Source organism: Rattus norvegicus, chromosome 15, assembly GCF_021556685.1.
Source record: "Rattus norvegicus strain SHRSP/BbbUtx chromosome 15, alternate assembly SHRSP_T2T, whole genome shotgun sequence".
NCBI lineage: Eukaryota > Metazoa > Chordata > Mammalia > Rodentia > Muridae > Rattus > Rattus norvegicus.
The window spans coordinates 3024169-3041178 of NC_141548.1; the positions used below are offsets into that span (position 1 = coordinate 3024169).

Consider the following 17010-nt stretch of genomic DNA (forward strand, 5'->3'; position numbering starts at 1 on the left):
ATTTCATTCTATATAAGCTCTGAATTCTAAAATGAGTGATTTAAAATTCATAGATCGTGTCAATACAGATATGTATGTTTATTCATTCATCGAGTGTATGTTATTGGGAAGATTAATTATTTCAGGAATATACCTGTTAAGATGGATTAAGGATTTTACTTACTATATGTAAATACTATGAAATCTTCAAATGTCCCAGGTAACAGATATTAGATGAAGACATGACATTTCAGCTAATGAAGCGAAGCCATTTATCTTGAAACATTCATGCTACAGAAAAAGAAACCTTTGAAAGTGGCCTTAAGTTTGCAAAAATCAGCAACTTTAATCTACCCACTTTCTTCTGACCTTTACACTCAACCTCAAGAAAATGTTCAGCGACATAAATCCCATCTGGAAAGGCTGCTGCAGACCTCATTTTCTGCTGTTTTTCCATTAGGTATTTATGGGACTTGCTGGTGTTACAGGGGACCAGTAAAACGCCAAAGTAATCCTGCAGTTCCTGTGTATGAATTCAGCTTTCCTCTGAGATGCTAACTTTCCCCCCACTGCCAGGGCCCTTTCAGATCCGAGTAGAAAACTGAGACCAAAGGTGTCATGTTCTTTCGCTAAGGGGTGTGCTGGGGAGTTAGGAGCTGTGGGCAGGGAGAAAGAAAATGAACTGCACTTGGCTGTTTAAGAATTGAAACAAAAATTTTTAAGCCATTAAGGCAGTCTGTTACACGTTTGCACTAATTGAAGCCACAGCATGTGTTTATATGAGGTAGAAGAGGAACCCGAGAGTTTTAAAGTTTGAGGGTCTCAGCTGCGTGCATACCTTCTCTGGACGGTACAGGAAGCCAGCTGCTCCCATTTATGAACTGTATTGAACGCATGTGCTCCAGGATGCCCATGACGTAATGCGTCACACCACACTTTCAAACAGGCTTGCCAAGTGGGGGGTGGGAGGGCCGGGGGGGGGACACAAATATGTTAGCGGGACAGAAAACATTATAGATGTTTACGTAAAAAGTTAAGAAAGGAACCTTGTTACCGCTGGAGTGCTCCATAATCCGTTATTAAGTAGATGAAGAAGAAAATGAGTGAACTTAAAACCAACTCATTTATTACAAGTGCGGCTTCATTTTAAATCTAAACTAAGTCTGGGACAAAAACACATCTTTAAATTAGTCAATGATACCTATCTTATCCATTATGGGGAAAGTGGGAAAAAATACTAGCTATGGGACACTAGACTGTGAGAACAAATCTTCCCACAATTTATGTAACCAGAGCAATTATTCCCATTGCCCCTTCTACGTTAATGGAAGTTTCATCCTTCACTGTCTTCTTTTCTCTCACGAGGCACTTCCGATCCAGCAGCCGGGTTGCTGCACGTTGTGAGCGGCTGCTTCTCCTTGTAGCTACTGCCTCCTCTCAGGCGTCAGACCCTTTCCTGGGCAGTCACCTCCAAGACCATTCCCTACCATCAACCTGTGCCATACCTCTCTTAATGATTTTTAATGTCATGGGGAGTGTAACACACACACACACACACACACACACACACACACACACACACACAGAGACACACACACACACACACACACACACACACACACACACACATTCGTGTTTTCTATAGACTATAAAGTATTCTTTAACATTTCCCTTAACCTCTTGTGTCTCTGATTACAATTGCGCCTTCTCACTGCTCACTGGGCAGTAGCCATGTTGACCTCCATGCTACTTTGGAACATGTTCCCAAGCTCCTGGCACGGTGCCTACGTGCTAGTTATTGATGCCTAGATAGTGGTTCTCCCTACTATGTACCCGACTTGCTCCTTGAAATCTCAGTTTAGGCTCCACCTTCTTGTAATGTATTCCTCTATCTAAAACTGAAACATTCTTTCTCTAGGCCTGAGCATATTTTAACCCCGTGTTAATGCTTCATTTGTCTCTAGAGTTCCTGTAACTTTCTAGTATACCATGTATTTTTAAGGCAATATTTCTGGGAAAAAAAAAAAAACCCTGAAGGTGGTGTTTCTGTTTGTATTGGTTAGGGGAATATTTTTAGTAGCCAGTGAAGTTACAACATGTAGTAACTGAGCTACCCATACGAAATATTTAACTTCAAGCACAGTGAGTGAAAATATGATCAAATCCTGTGTAATGGTCCTTCCTGGCACTACAGCAACAAGCATTAGTAAGCTAATCCACCATCTACTTTTCTAACATTAATTGTAGACCCTTACTAAGCCACGCAGAGCTCTGAGTCTGGCCCAACCGTAATGAAGGAGACACAGCAAGCTGGATACCTGCCAACAAACACACACACGGATCTGTGTTTGGTCCTCAACAAGTACCTGGAAAGAGGAAGCAGCAGTAGAGGCCGCTCGGCACTGACAGGCGGTTAGTGAATCTGGTCAAGGGCAGATAGAGTCAGTATTAAAACAGCAAAACCAAAACACAGCAATGATAAGATAGTTGCTTAGAAATTTCTCAAGACTTTCACTTTTCTGCGTTAACTAAATCTGCTTGGTACATTACTTCGGAGTTCCGGAAGAGGATATTGAGATCTGTGCAAATCCACAAATCCCGACTCAGAGAGAGGTTAAACTTCTGTCTTATTGTAAATATATCCAAGAGCCACCTTTTTCCTGTGTCTATTTGACTTGGTGAGTCTTCTGGCCTTCCTATAGCTTATTCTCTGCGTTCACAGAGATTCCTGTCTCAGGGGAGCTCAGTGTGCGATGAGCTACGCAGCCCAACCGAACACGTCACGTTGGATCCTAGTCAGCTGACGCAATGTACACCCAGCACAGAAGCAACTGTGAGTTGCAGAGTGGAGGCTGGTGGTGTGATCGCCCCAGGCTGGCTCATTCAGTCTCCACTTGAGCAAGTTCACTGTGACCAGACTGTTAGACTTTGATGCAAAAATATCTAGATTAAAAAAATGATCAAATAGGAGATGTTAATTACTAATTCAATCATTTCCAGAAACTTCGGTAGTAAGTTGTATAAGAAAATCTGATATGGATTAAAGTGTTTTCCTTTCTTTCCCTCTTCCTCTACAGACCGATACACAGGAGTTTAGAGAGGTTGTTAGGAAGCACTCTCGAGGCCAGTGTTAGCTCTCCTAGGAGGATGGGGATAAAATCATTTTCTCCTGAAAGTCTATGTACCATCTCTAAATTTCTCCACATTACTAACTGTTTCTGGATTCTGTACGCTAGGTCAACTGCTAAGGGGCTCTTGTAATTAAACCACTCTGCTAAGGGATTTATCCAAAGCAGTGCACTGCATCTGCTGCTGCTGCTGCTGCTGCTGCTGAGGTCTTTGTGCTCGGGAATAAAAAACAAAACAACAAACAAAAAAGGGACGCACAAGAAAGGGATTAGACTGTTCGCAAGACCTGCAAGGAATCTGCGTAAGATTTAAAACAGACATACACTTTCAAAGTCAAGAACTTTCAAATGCAACAGTTAATCCACATAATAATTCAACAACCAACACAGGCTCAAAGTTCTAACAGATACCATATGTAACCTGTAATAAAACCTGAGTTAAGATATTTCAGGCAACAGTGTAATTTCATTTTCCATTTTTAAATACCCATTTATTTTTAGTTAACAGGCTATAATACAGCACATGAAAAAGCTGTCATTGTATAATAAAACCCTGGTACAGATAAGATATTTTATTATTTGTTAGATTTGGGGAGTAGCGTTGCAAAATGGACTTTCGAAGTTTTCAGTGTTTTTATATATTGCATATGCACGCTGAGGTCACTATTAATTGTATAGTCTGGTATCCATTAAAAGAGATCTACTTCAGGAAGCAGATAGGACAGCAGGAGAGATAGCCTTAGCCCACAAAACATACACATTCTGAACAATCGTTACACTGAAGACCTACTATGTGTAAAGCTATCGTAAAAGGAAGACATGTAAGCTATTCATGGAAAATAAAAACAGAACTAGTGTCACAAAGGGGAAAGGTCAGATAGCTAAAATATCCCACATTCGAGCCACGGTGAATGAATTAACTGAAATGTAATTAATACTGACAAGAATAATCAAAGCCTTTGTTCTCACCATTCATCCATGGGCAACGGAAGCCTCATGACCAGGAAGGTAAGAATGTTAAAGCAGTATCTATAGGTAGATAAAAACAGATGCTAACTGGTACAGAAAGAAATATCCTCATTAAAAAAAAAAAAAAAGCTACTATTTTGAGACAAAGGAACAAGTATCTAGCAGCTGACCCTGGAGAACCTGGGAACTTAAATGGCACTGTGAAAGGAAATGTCATTTTCTATTTCTGGTTTCTCAAGTTTCTAGTTGTTTTACTCCAAGGAGTTATTCTTTCGTATGCCTTAAACACAAAACTATCCTATAAATTTAAAGACAGAAAATTGGCAAGCCTTGGCAACAGTATTTCAGCATTACAATAGTGTCTTTTATTAGAAACCCTGGACTTCACATCCATTCATCTGCTAGACAGAACTTCCTGGCTAACAGTCCATTGTGATGACATAATTTCTGACAAAGACATTCTCAGTCAAAAGGAGATCACCAGGCGGATCCTTACGGTTCTCCTTGAACTATTTTCTCAAGCTGTCTGTAATTCATGGAAAGGAACATTCTATTAACAAGTCCACGTCACGTCCTGTTGCCTCAGAGTATCAAAACGGAAAAGCAGAAGTAAGAGCTTTGAGATTCCATATTTTTGTTAGGGACAATTCTCCTTTGTCTCTGCACAATGTCTAAATGGTACACGGTGAGAGGCAAGGTAAAATCTGGCAGAGACATTAAACCATTTGTCCTGAACATAAAACTATGAGTACATTTTCAGAACTCAGTGTCCTCAATCAAATCTCCCCACGAGCAGCACTCTAAAAATAGCCAATATCTGAACAACTGTAAGTATTCTACATGTTCTAGAATGTTTTACAGCCAACCGTACTATTTATATGTCTGAAGAGGAAAAAAAGTAAAGCCCCAAATCTGGATGATCTATCAATGTATGAAATTTTACAAATTGAGAATAGCAAACTTTAAGGTACAACAAATAAAACAAGTTCCACCCAGCATACATGCGTACAGGGGAGATCTGTGTGTCTCTGTGTGGATTACTGTGTGTCCTTGTCCAGAGGACCTTCTGGTAACAAAGGCATACAAAGGTTCAGAAAACCTGGAGATGCTGACTGAAACATGCCCCATGGCAGGTGGCCTTGCAGGGTTTCCTTTGGAGCAGAGGAGGAGCCAGAGGGGGGGGGGAGAGGGAGAGAGGGGGGGGAGGGGGAGTGAGAGGGAGAAGGGGAGGGGAAAGGAGAGGGGGAGGGGGAGGGAGAGGAGAGGGAGAGAAATCTGTGAATCCGAGTCCCTCTCTCATTTGAAATTTGAAAATAAAATAGAGTGGCATCTGTTTAAGAAAGTGGTTTATCATGTCAGAAATATTCCTAGTGGTACAATGGCAGGAGTGAGGAGGTGGTTGTTTCAAGTCACTGAGGCAATGCAACAGCAAAGGCAGGTAGACAACACAGAGGGAAGGCCCAGGCTTACTGAGAATGTCTCCTCACTGCAGAGAGCTGAGTTTTATTTTAAGTACTAATATTTCCCAAACTGTGTCCACTTCAACTCAGATGTCTTGGAATGAAAAGGGTGGCTCATAAGGAGTGGTTCAGTCCCAGAGTGATGAAAAGAGATGTTCAGTCTGGTCTACCCTTGTACTTCCCAACTGTCTGGATGAAACTTTCTGTCATGGAATAGAACATGGGGGGATATCACATCTTGCCGTGTGTTCAGGGGGAAAGGGAAGAGGGAGTACTCCAACGAGACTGTTTATTATTTTCTGTCGGCTTGTTTCTGAGGCACAGTCTCACTTATCATTTATCACAGGGCAGACCACGAGGGCCCTGCCTGGCACCTTCTGACTCCTAACTGCAGAGCCATCTCTCCAGCCTCGATACTATTTCATTGTTCCTCCTTAAATGTTTCAGTTGTTCTCAGAGTTTGTCAGTTCCATAGTTTCAGTCATACTGCTGGGTTCGTTTCTTTGTTTTTTTCCTCCATGAGTATGCTTGTATATTTATTGTTAAGTTAAACTGAGCAAATTATGCCTGCCTACTACTTTTCAGAAACACCTTAGAAAGATGATATTTATCTATGAAGTGACCCTGTGTGTTTTACTGACTGCTCATTCAGAGGACCCGGGTTTAATTCCCAGCATCCTCTTGGAGGCTCACTATCCTACTGTTACCCCAGTTCCTCTTGAAGCACTGTGTGCATGTGGTGTACTTATAAACATACAGGTAAAACACAGTAAAATAAGATATACGGTATCAATGATTTCCAATAAACACACAAGATCAGTAAAGGTTTTTATCTTATTAATTTGGAAGCATTGCTTTTAGGACATGGCTGACCTTTACTAGACATTTTTCTTTTTAATGTGCTAGAGAAAGGTCCATTCACTGTGACAGGACCCCCAAATACAACATGTGTTAGCTATGAGAAAATATTGAGATCACTACGGTTCTCTGACATAAAATAAAATCTATTTTTAAATGGTTTACTTAAAGAAATTAATACTGTTTAAATCCAAGTCTCCAAATTGTCATTGCTTCCCAAGTTCAGCAGGGCTTCTATCGGGATGAAGACAAGCTTAAGACAAACAACTCTTAATGCATAAGACCAAAAACTTAATTAGTTCTTTAAAATTGTGGTAATTAGAATATGAATAGCCGGTGAATTACAAGTTTATAAATTGTTATAAATGACCAATGAAATAGTTGTGTCCAACTGTTTTTTTTTTTTAATAAAATTTTAAAGGTTTCTAGAAGAAGCAGGAAAACAGGGAAGGAAATAACCCTAAAATGATGAAGTAATTTATAAAAGCAAAAATCACTCGACTACTAATAACTCCGAGTGAAATGTCATATAAAAGATTTAATTGCCTTAAATTTGTGAAAAGCTACCCAGGAGATGAACAAATTCACATCAATGAACTTCATTATACTAATAGGAGACCTCTGGCTTCAGGCCAAAGAGAACAAACAAAGCCCACCATTCTCACAGGGTTGTAAACTATCCAAAAGGGAGGGAGAGAGGGAGAGTCAAAGTAGCATGTTTGCATGATGGGAAGTAGATCAAACATTGATCAATCCAAACTGAGGAAATTGCAGACAGTGTCAGGAGATGGATGCGAGGGCTTACTCTTTCTCACGTGTCAACTTTTGTTATAAATGTGAGCGTATTAGGCATTTGGTAGCTGGATTTCCGTTAAAAATTTTCAATAAAATATTTGGATGGAACAGGTGTTCCTTGGATCTTTAAGAAATAATCTTTTATCATATTCTTATATATTAAACGATGCTTTGCACAATCAAGCAGAACACAAAATTACTAGGAAACAGGAACAATTTAAAACATCTTACTAAGTGACTATAAGATCTGAAGGTTCCAGAAATTATTCCTCCCTTTATAACCAAAGCCTTACATTTCGATTTTTTCAGAATTACTACCAATAATAAGTTTATAATTTTATAGATTAAAGTGACACTAAAGCCAAAAGTCTTAATGGTCTATGACAGGAGGAAGCAAATCTGAGTCTGTCTTTAGTTCACGTATAATCAGCTTTATGAATATTGTTTATTTATGAGTATCGGTAATTGGATCAGATAGACAGATGTGCCACAGTGCACAAGTGGAGGGCAGAGGGCAGCTCTGTGGCGTCAGTTCCCTTGAACTCAGATGTCAGGCACGTCACAACAAATCACAGGGTTTCCTTGACCTCACTGCATTCCTGGGAGCAGAATCTGTAAGCACTCACCTATGGCTTCCTACTCAAGATTGCTTCTGAAAACAAAGTCATTCTTGTTACTATTACTGTACCTCATTTATGAGTTTCCTGACATACATCTCAGAGATTGTCTCTATATTTGTTTATAAGCTTGAATACCTAGTTTCATTTCTTCCGTTCATACTCCTGTGTGTGGATTAACCACTGACTTCCAAGTTCTGTGGTGAACAGGAAATCCCTGAGGGCTGTGAGCGCAGCACGCAAAGCTAGTGACCAGCACCGACACGGCCGACAGAACCAGTAGATCTACAGAAAGAGTGAGCACTGGCATTCGTGTTTAATGACAGAATCCAAATTCGGACAAATTCTGATGTCACCCTGAAAAGTCAAAACTCATTCATCTAAAATGTATTATTCTTGGTTTCTTGCTAACGGAGTCTATTTCTTTTACTGCAAATTTACTGAAACTATTATTTTCTCAGGGTAAACTATATTTTTTTCTTAAGTTTTTAACACATATCACATGTATACTATTGATCAATATGGGCAACTATATTGGAAATGAAATGTTTAGTCAATGTAATTGGTCTTGTTCTTTTGAATTCTCTTTCTACACAGATTTTAAAAAGAGAATTTTGAATTCTCTTTCTACACACATATATGTGTGTATGTATGTCTGTGTGAGTGCGTCACAGAGGCCTTGTTGTCCCTGGAGCCCGAATGACAGGAACAACAGTAAGCAGACGTGGGCCTGATGTATTCTGGGAAGCAAACTTGCATCTTCTACAAGAGCTCCACCCAGGGCTCTTAAGCTTTGAGCTATCTTTCCAGTCCCCTGAATTTTAAACTGTCCATAGCAAAATGAATAAATGAATGGAGGGAAGGGAGGGAAGGAGAAAGGGAGGGAGGGAGGGAGGAAAGAAGGAAGGAAGGAAGGAAGGAAGGAAGGAAGGAAGGAAGGAAGGAAGGAAGGAAGGAAGAGGTGGTGCAGGGGCAAGATGGTGCCATTAGGTAAAGGTACTTATATCTAAGTATGATGACCTGAGCTCCATTCCTGGGGTCCATAGCGTGCAGAGAATTACACTCTACAAGCTGTCTTCTGACTTCCGGAATTGTCCCAAGGCACATGCGTATCCCCCTCAAATAATTAAAAATTTGAAAATCAGAAATGTAAAAAAAAAAAAAAAAAAAAAAAAAAGAAGCCATACTGTAATTATAATTTTTGATACTGAGTTAACTATTCTGCCATTTACTTCTTTACAAAGAATTAATCACATCCATTTATATGAATTCTGTCCTTACCTAATTTAGGAGTATTAATTTATGCCCAGTACTACTAAACTTTAATTTCTGACAAATGGGATGAAATGCCTATGTAGTCAGTCATTCCAGTAGGCTGCCTACATAGTTGCCTCTCCGCCCACCTCTCTTCCTGATTTGTTGACCAAAATGGATCAGGTCATCAGATGAAAATGAATGTCAAAGCTGGGTGCCACCTCAGGAAAGCTTCATATATAACTTCTTATCGTATTTTAGAGAACAGCAACGACACTCATCTTTGAGCTACCTGGATGGGATGTGTTCTGCTCTCTCTCTTTAATCAGAGACACCTCAGGATACACTGAAGAAGAAAACCATTAGAAAGATCAATTGACTTTTTTCAGAAATGCAAGTAAAATTTCATTTAACGCTGTAAAAGATGAAAAGTAGAGTCATGATTCTTACAAATTTTAGGTGTAATAACAGGAAAGGAAGTTCAGTTGCTATTCCTTTGATATACTTCTAACATTTAATTAGTGAGAGAATACAAAATAAAGCAATCTCTCTATCAGTGGACAGCACTGATCTAACAGATATCACACACACATGCACATACAATCACACAACACGCTTCAAATCCATCGGCTGCTCCTCCCAGCACGCATGACTGTTAAGATGAATTGCATGGATTTTTCCTGTGTATTCCTTTAAATTATTACGACAAGCAATATCTATTAACTATCTTATCAATGTAACACTATACAGCCCTGAAGCATCAAAAAGGTCAAAACTCTTACTCCAGAAGGGTTTCCTACAGGGGAAGAAGGGCACAAGGCCCTTCTCTCACGGAGGAAAGCAGGCTGTGCTGAGCACTAGACATGGAGTTTTGGGCTGCAGGTATGACCGTGTCAAATGAATAGAAGGGACAGATTTCAGGTTTGATTACTATTCAACAACTGTCGGACACTTTGAGGTGCTGTGTGAGAACATACTGTGTGTGTGTTCTGAGGTGCTCAGAAGCCATACGGTGCATTCCTGACTGTACCCTTGTTTGGTCACCTACAGCTGAGCACTCTGCTTCCAGCTGGTCTCGGAGGTCACTTTTACTCTGCCTCAGCATCCCAAGTGGTGTGAGACAAGGAACATGGCCTCACCTTCACAGGGGACTTGAAGTTAGCCTGGGATACACAAGATTTTTGTCTCAAAACAGCAAAGACCACCCAAAAGCAAAACTGAAAGTCACTCTCTAGATGGAGAGGTGTACATTCACTCATTGCTTCCACACTCCAACACAACTTTCTCCTTAGATCGCCTCATCTCGGAACTCTTTCCAAAGGAGGCAGTGCCTGGAAACCCTGAGCGGAGACACACGCAGTTCTCCCTGATGATGCCATTTCAGCCTCTGACCTTCAGACGTAACTACTGCACCTGGTCAGCTGATGTCTGGTGAGCCAATAATCTGGGTAACCTGGAAGCACTCGTTCCTTGACAAAGAGAAAGCCACCAGTGCTCCACTCCTGACCTCTTTTGGGTACCTATGGTTCTTGGACTGCTTAGCTAGTCTGGATAGAGATTCAGGTCAGTTCCTTGAAATGAAGGGGTCCTTCCCATCCAGCCTAAGGCTAGTCTGGCAAAGGAATCCCAGAGAGTCACCTGTCTCTGCCTTCCCTGCCACTATCATGCCTGGCTTTCTACACGCGCGCGCGTGTGTGTGTGTGTGTGTGTGTGTGTGTGTGTGTGTGTGTGTGTGTATTTCAAGGATCAGATTGAGCTTCTAATGTTTCTTTGGCAAGCACTTTCTTAGGCTATCTTTCTACCCTATAACATACATTCTTAGGGGAAATGATTCCCTAAAGATGCATAAATTATTCTCTAAGGGTCATAAATTATTCATTAAACATTTACTATGTGCCGGATCACTTAATTAAGAACCATTGGATATTTTTTATTGATTTAATTGTCTTTTGAAGTAAGTGCTCTCATGATTTCTACTTTACAGAGGTGAATCTAAGGTGGGAAACGCACAGCAATAGAATATCGACCATAATATCAGAATCATCTCAGTTTATCACGCTGGTTACGAGGGGAAACTCATAACCATGGAAACTAGAGCAAGCCGTTTGACATCAGATTACTTGGGCTGGAGAGATGGCTCAGTGGTTAAGAGCACTGACTGCTCTTCCAGCGGTCCTGAGTTCAATTCCCAGCAACCACATGGTGGCTCACAACCATCCGTAATGAGACCTGATGCCCTCTTCTGGTGTGTCTGAAGACAACTACAGTGTACTACTCATATACATAAAATAAATAATTCTTTAAAAAAAAAAAAGATTACTCTTGAGTTGAAGAGCACGAAGGAACAACAAACAGAAGAACGTCCCATTTTTCTTCTGTCAAAAAGCAGGGCATAAACTTCCCATAACTTCTGAAAGAATGGAACTTCTGTACTTACAAGGAAGGATTTTCTTCTCGGGTCAGTGATGTGCTTGGTGTTAGAACATAGGTAGCATCTTCAAGGCTCAAGACTGCGTCAGAGCCTCAGCAAAGAAGAGAACGGTCCTCACTTTCAGTACCAGCAAGAGAACTTTTCCAGTTTTATCAACTTTATCAACTAGCCTTACCTCCCCAGGCATTTCCTAGCAAACCCCTCCCAGATCTGATATTTACCCTTCTCACTAAAAGCCCCAACCTTTTTTTGTCCAGTCTTTCCCAATGTTTATCTATCGATAGTTTCTACTCAAAACGTAACTCATTCAAATCCTAATGAATGAACCTAAGAAAGTCTGTGAAGGAGGTTTCGTTCCTTTATGATCGTAGCTTTGTCCCTCCTATGGTGGATGAGGTCATGAAGGGATACTCAAGTATGGCAAACAGCACAGTTACAAATGTAACAATCGGCACGGGTGGGCAGGGGTGGCACACACCTTTACTCCAAGCAGAGGCAGGGTGAGTTCTGAGTTCAAGGCCAGCCTGGGCTACAGAGTGAGTTCCAGGATAGCCAAGGTTACAAAGAGAAATCCTATACCAACAAACACAAAACAAACCCCAGCATGTTTAGAGCATGTATCATGTGTGTGTATGATCATGTATGTGTGTGTATGTATGTATGTGTGTATATGTGTGTATATGTGTGTGTGTGTGTGTTTTACTGGGGATTGAACATAGGGCTTTGCACATGCTAAACTCAGACTATCAGTGAGTCACACACTCAGCAATATATGCTGTATAGAAATCATTATTATTTTTGGTACAAGCAACTTAACAGGCTCAAAATTTATGTGCTTTACTACTGAGCTACAGCCAGACGTTGGCAGGAATTATTAGTGAGGGTAAAGCTAGAGCAAACTTGAGTTGTTTGGCACAGAGTGGGGTTGGGGAGGGTGGGAAGGAAGAACTCCAGTGAGGAACACATGATGCTATAAATACAAACTACATATGCCTTGCTATATCTAGTTCCCAGGGAGGCTGAGGCAAATGGTAGCCGGGTTGAGGCCAGTCTTTCTGCCTCAGAAGAATACAGCTAAAATACACAATGAATAAAAACAAAATGAAATAACCAAGAAACACTGAATTGCACAGAGTGAATGGAAGTGAGAAAGTCACTAATTTACGTGTCTTTCAATATATTTCCAAACTGCAAATGTAGTAAGAAGCAAAAGACTAGCTGGAGATATTTGTCGACCAATTATCCCTCACTGTGGACCTGGGCTCATTTGCATAAAGGAGGAAGAACTCTCAAACACAGCCTTCTATCTCACTACTTCCTAGGAGAGCGGCCAACCGTTTGGAACACAGAGTTTACATCCCAAGTCATGGGATATAAAGTCCTCCTGACCCCTACATACTTACCGCCCTCATCCCCGGCATTTCCCCACACGCAGCTGCCCTTAGTATGCCACAATTTGGTCTACTGGCAAGCTTGATACATACTCTTTGAAAAATGGATTGACTTACACGTAGGTTTTGAAGCTGTGCCTTATATCTCCCTCCTAGAAATTTAAAACGAGTATTTTAAAAAGAGAGACTGGGGGCTGGGGATTTAGCTCAGTGGTAGAGCGCTTACCTAGGAAGCGCAAGGCCCTGGGTTCAGTCCCCAGCTCCGAAAAAAAGAACCAAAAAAAATAAATAAATAAATAAAATAAAAAAATAAAAAGAGAGACTGCCTGGAATGGCTCCCGGGAAAGCCGCAAGATGGTTCTCCCTCTCCTGCAAAGAAGGGTGAGCGGTTTGAATGAGCAGTAGACAAACAATTGGTATTAAATCAGTAATAAAAAAGTGAAGACCTTTCAAAGTACACATCATTCATTTCCACATTCACCTGGCTGAATTTATTAAGAATTTCTGTATTAGGTTTTGATTAAAAAGTTGTTTTTCGGGCTGGAGAGATGGCTCAGTGGTTAAGAGCACTGACTGCTCTTCCAGAGGTCCTGAGTTCAAATCCCAGCAACCACATGGTGGCTTACAACCATCTGTAGTGAGATCTGATGCCCTCTTCTGGTCTGAAGACAGCTACAATGTACTTACGAATAAATAAATCTTAAAAAAAAAAAAGTTGTTTTTCCTAACTACTTAAATGCAATAAAAATGTTTAGGCTATAAACTTACTTCTAATCACTATTGAAATCAATTATCTAATTCCCTACTGAAATCAGCCTTATCAAAAATCTTATAGAATGATTAATCTGTGTACCTGTATTTAAAGAGCCCCGCCTTGGAAAGGCAGATTCGTGAGAGAGGTTCAGTGTGTGAACGGGGATTCCTGAGGGAGGAGAGCAGTTCTAACTCTTTCATTTATACTTGACGGTTTCCATTAGCCTTTCCTAGAATTCTCAGTAAACAACTCCTGACACTCGCTTTACGATTTAGGTAAGGCTCAACAGGCATGTCCTCTAAATAAGGAAACCAAGGTTAAGAGAGGTTAAATGGCTCGGAGTAGAACAGAGATGGCACTGGCTGTATAACTGGGAGGCTCTCAGGAACCAATTCACCCTTCCCTCCACCATGTGCAAACACACTGTAACGTGACATTATAGACCAAACAAGTCACTTCTCCAATGCAGCCGCTTCCTTCATCCAGAGGCACTCTATAAACACATCAAGGAATCATGGCTATGACACCTCCAAATTAATTTCATTAAACAAAAATTATGTAATAACTGCTTTGTAGCTTATACTAGAGAATCCGTTTAGAAACAAGAAACGCAGGTATTGATATTCAAATTTATGTATATTTAAATTAGAAAATTAATTTTTTATTTAGTGTGTGTATTTCTGTGGGCGTTGAGGGCCACAGAGCACATGTGGAGGTCACAGGACAATTTATGGGAGTCAGGTCTTTTCACCTTCACATAGGGTTGGGAGAACAAACTCAGGTAGTCTAGTTTTCGCAACACAGCCTTACCTGGTGAGTCAGCGCTCTGGCTCTCGATTTAGACATACTAATGGCATTTAAATTGTTCTCAACACATCAGTTACTAAAACCTCAAAAATGTATCAGGTTAGGAACAGCTGATTTTAGGACTTTGTTTGCTCTGTTTTTGTTTAGTGGAGAATACATGTAATACCCATCCACGTTATTTCTGATCTAGAAGAGGAAAAGAACCGAGCTAAACTGTATAGGCAAACAGGTAAACAGTCTATGTAGCCGCACTGTAGCTGTATGTTTTGCAAACATGAGTATGCAAATGTGAGCGTGCATGGGTGTGCAGAGGTCTGGGCGGGATGATGGTGTCTCCTCTTGCTCACCTCTTTACTGACTAAGCACAGAGTCTCTTCCTGTACTGGAGCTATCCTGTGGCCAACAAGCTGGTGGGGCTTGCCCTTCCCTGTTCCCCACTGCTGGCGTTACAGACACTGCTACTCCCCAAGCTACTTCTGCAGTCCCTGTAAGGATTTTTTTTAGGGAAATATTGAAGAACTCTTTGTAATCCAGTGCTTATATTTGTTCTTCCAAGTTAGTCATTATGACCATAAAAACAGTTTCCATCAGTGTTTATTCTTACTCTCTTCCTTCTCCTTTTCTAATCCGCATGCGTGTGCCACTGTAATCAGATGTTGAGAAAATTATTATATTGTCACAGGAAATGGATTTTGTGACTCCTGGTGGGAAATAAAGCAAGCAGACAAATGAACCATTACGGGAAAAAGGCCTTATCTGTTCTGAAAAGCAATGGATCAAGATATTAATGATCATCACCTCTGAACTCGCTGCTGGATGCTGAAGAATTTAAGTCCCTTATCACTGGAATAAAAAGGAATAGCTTCTTTAAAAGGCCAGGCCCGCGTTTCCACAATATAAATTATGTATTTATCTCGTCAATGCAAAGAGCCAGAAGCAGGAGCGGTGGCCTTAGAACACACTCCCAACCCGTGCTACCGAGGAGCAGATACCCTTCTCAGTTCTCTGAATGGACACTTCAAAATACGCAAGGAAACAAGAAACACTTCACCTACAAAAGAAAATCTAGGAAACAACTTAAAGAGATCTACTCTCAAATAGAGTTCAACTTAGTTAAGAGAACAGGACCAAACAGGGGATATGGGAGTCTCTACAGTTCAAAGCACAGATTCATCACAAAACAGACAGCGTTGCCCCATTCAAAACACAAACCCTAGGACCCTTAGGAAGAGAGACGGCCGCTTTCACATTCACTGTCAGCACTGAACCTTTGCCTAATGACTGCTCCCACGTAGCTTCATTAAGTGTGAAGCATTTCTGGAGTAGCGTGGGGAATTAAGTAGTATCTGTACAAGGAATTAATTTCTGTGGCAAAATGCATTTTCAGCCAAATGACTAAATTACTACTAGACAGAGCATTTTGTTCATTTAGGGACACGTTGCCCAGGCTCAGGGAGTCCCATAGAGTTAATCATCTTACAAGCAGGTCAGCTGCATAGCTGTGAAATGAAGAGGCAGGTCACAGAATTGGCGACCTATAAAGTTCTGGTATTGATTCTTCCTCACTGGCTTATCGGCATGAAAGTTTCACTGCAAATAGTATAATGTGTTTATCCAACAGGGTCTGCAATTTGGTGAGAAAGCCAATTCTAACACAGTGTTAGATGAAAATAGAAAAAACGAAAAAAGCTGAGGAGATGGCTCAGCGGGTATAGCACACGCCAAACACACGTGCATACCAGGGTCTGGATACCCAGAGCAATATAAATAGTTCGGGGCCTGCCTGTACTTCCAAGCCTTGGAAGGGGTGTGTCTACAGGGTGGGGGAGGGGGAGGTCCTTGGAACAAGCTGGCAATGAAAAAAATTAATAAAAGAGAAGAAATAAAATATCAGTTGTGCCATTTTTATATGATATACTTCTTTAGTGTGTTACAACTCCTCACATCGGCTGCTTTAAAACTATAAATAAATATGCACCCAAATATTAATCTCTTTGCATGCTTTGTTCTTAGATGTACCAACAGTTCTAAGTAATGCGAGAGTTCTGAAGGGCAAGGGGCCTAGCTTGCTCACACAGTGCTTGCCCAGCACAAATAACTCTCTGGGTTTGACAGCCAGGCCAGGTAGAAATGAAAGATGAACACATAATTAAAAGAAAACCAAATGCCTTTTGGATTAGGGATAAAGCTCCGTAGAGAAGTGTTTGCCAAAGCACATAAGGGGTAGGAAAAAAGAGTCCCGTCAACACTATCCGGTTCTCATATTCAACAAGGTGAGATGTACAACTGTATATTATAAAATACAATTTAATTAAGAACATTTCAGACAGGGTCTCATTGCGCAACTCTGGCTTTCCAGGAACTCAAGCAAACAGCTTGCTTCTGCCTCCCATGTTCAGACAATTTCTGTATGCTATCAGAGACATGGAGGCATCGTCCCTGGAGAAGTCGTTTATCAATGAAGACTCTCTAACCACATTCCTTACAAAGCTTCTAGCCTAAGACAGTCACCAAATGTACATCCTATCATTATCGATTGACCTACCCTGGGCTCTCCTCATGACTCA

At 40.8% G+C, this 17010-nt stretch overlaps 1 protein-coding gene and 1 long non-coding RNA gene across 10 annotated transcripts in view; one reads left to right on the plus strand and one right to left on the minus strand.

Annotated features, from left to right (window-relative positions):
• Positions 1–17010, minus strand: part of Adk (adenosine kinase) — a 381245-nt gene that overhangs the window by 151579 nt on the left and 212656 nt on the right.
• Positions 2353–13147, plus strand: LOC120097065 (uncharacterized). Of its 2 annotated transcripts, none has more exons than XR_015638608.1 (3): positions 2353–2657; positions 10353–10491; positions 11045–13147. It is a non-coding gene; the product is annotated as an uncharacterized LOC120097065 (long non-coding RNA). The 2 variants fall into 2 exon arrangements; XR_015638607.1 differs by lacking the exon at positions 2353–2657 and adding an exon at positions 4552–4685 and having other exon boundaries at positions 11045–11372.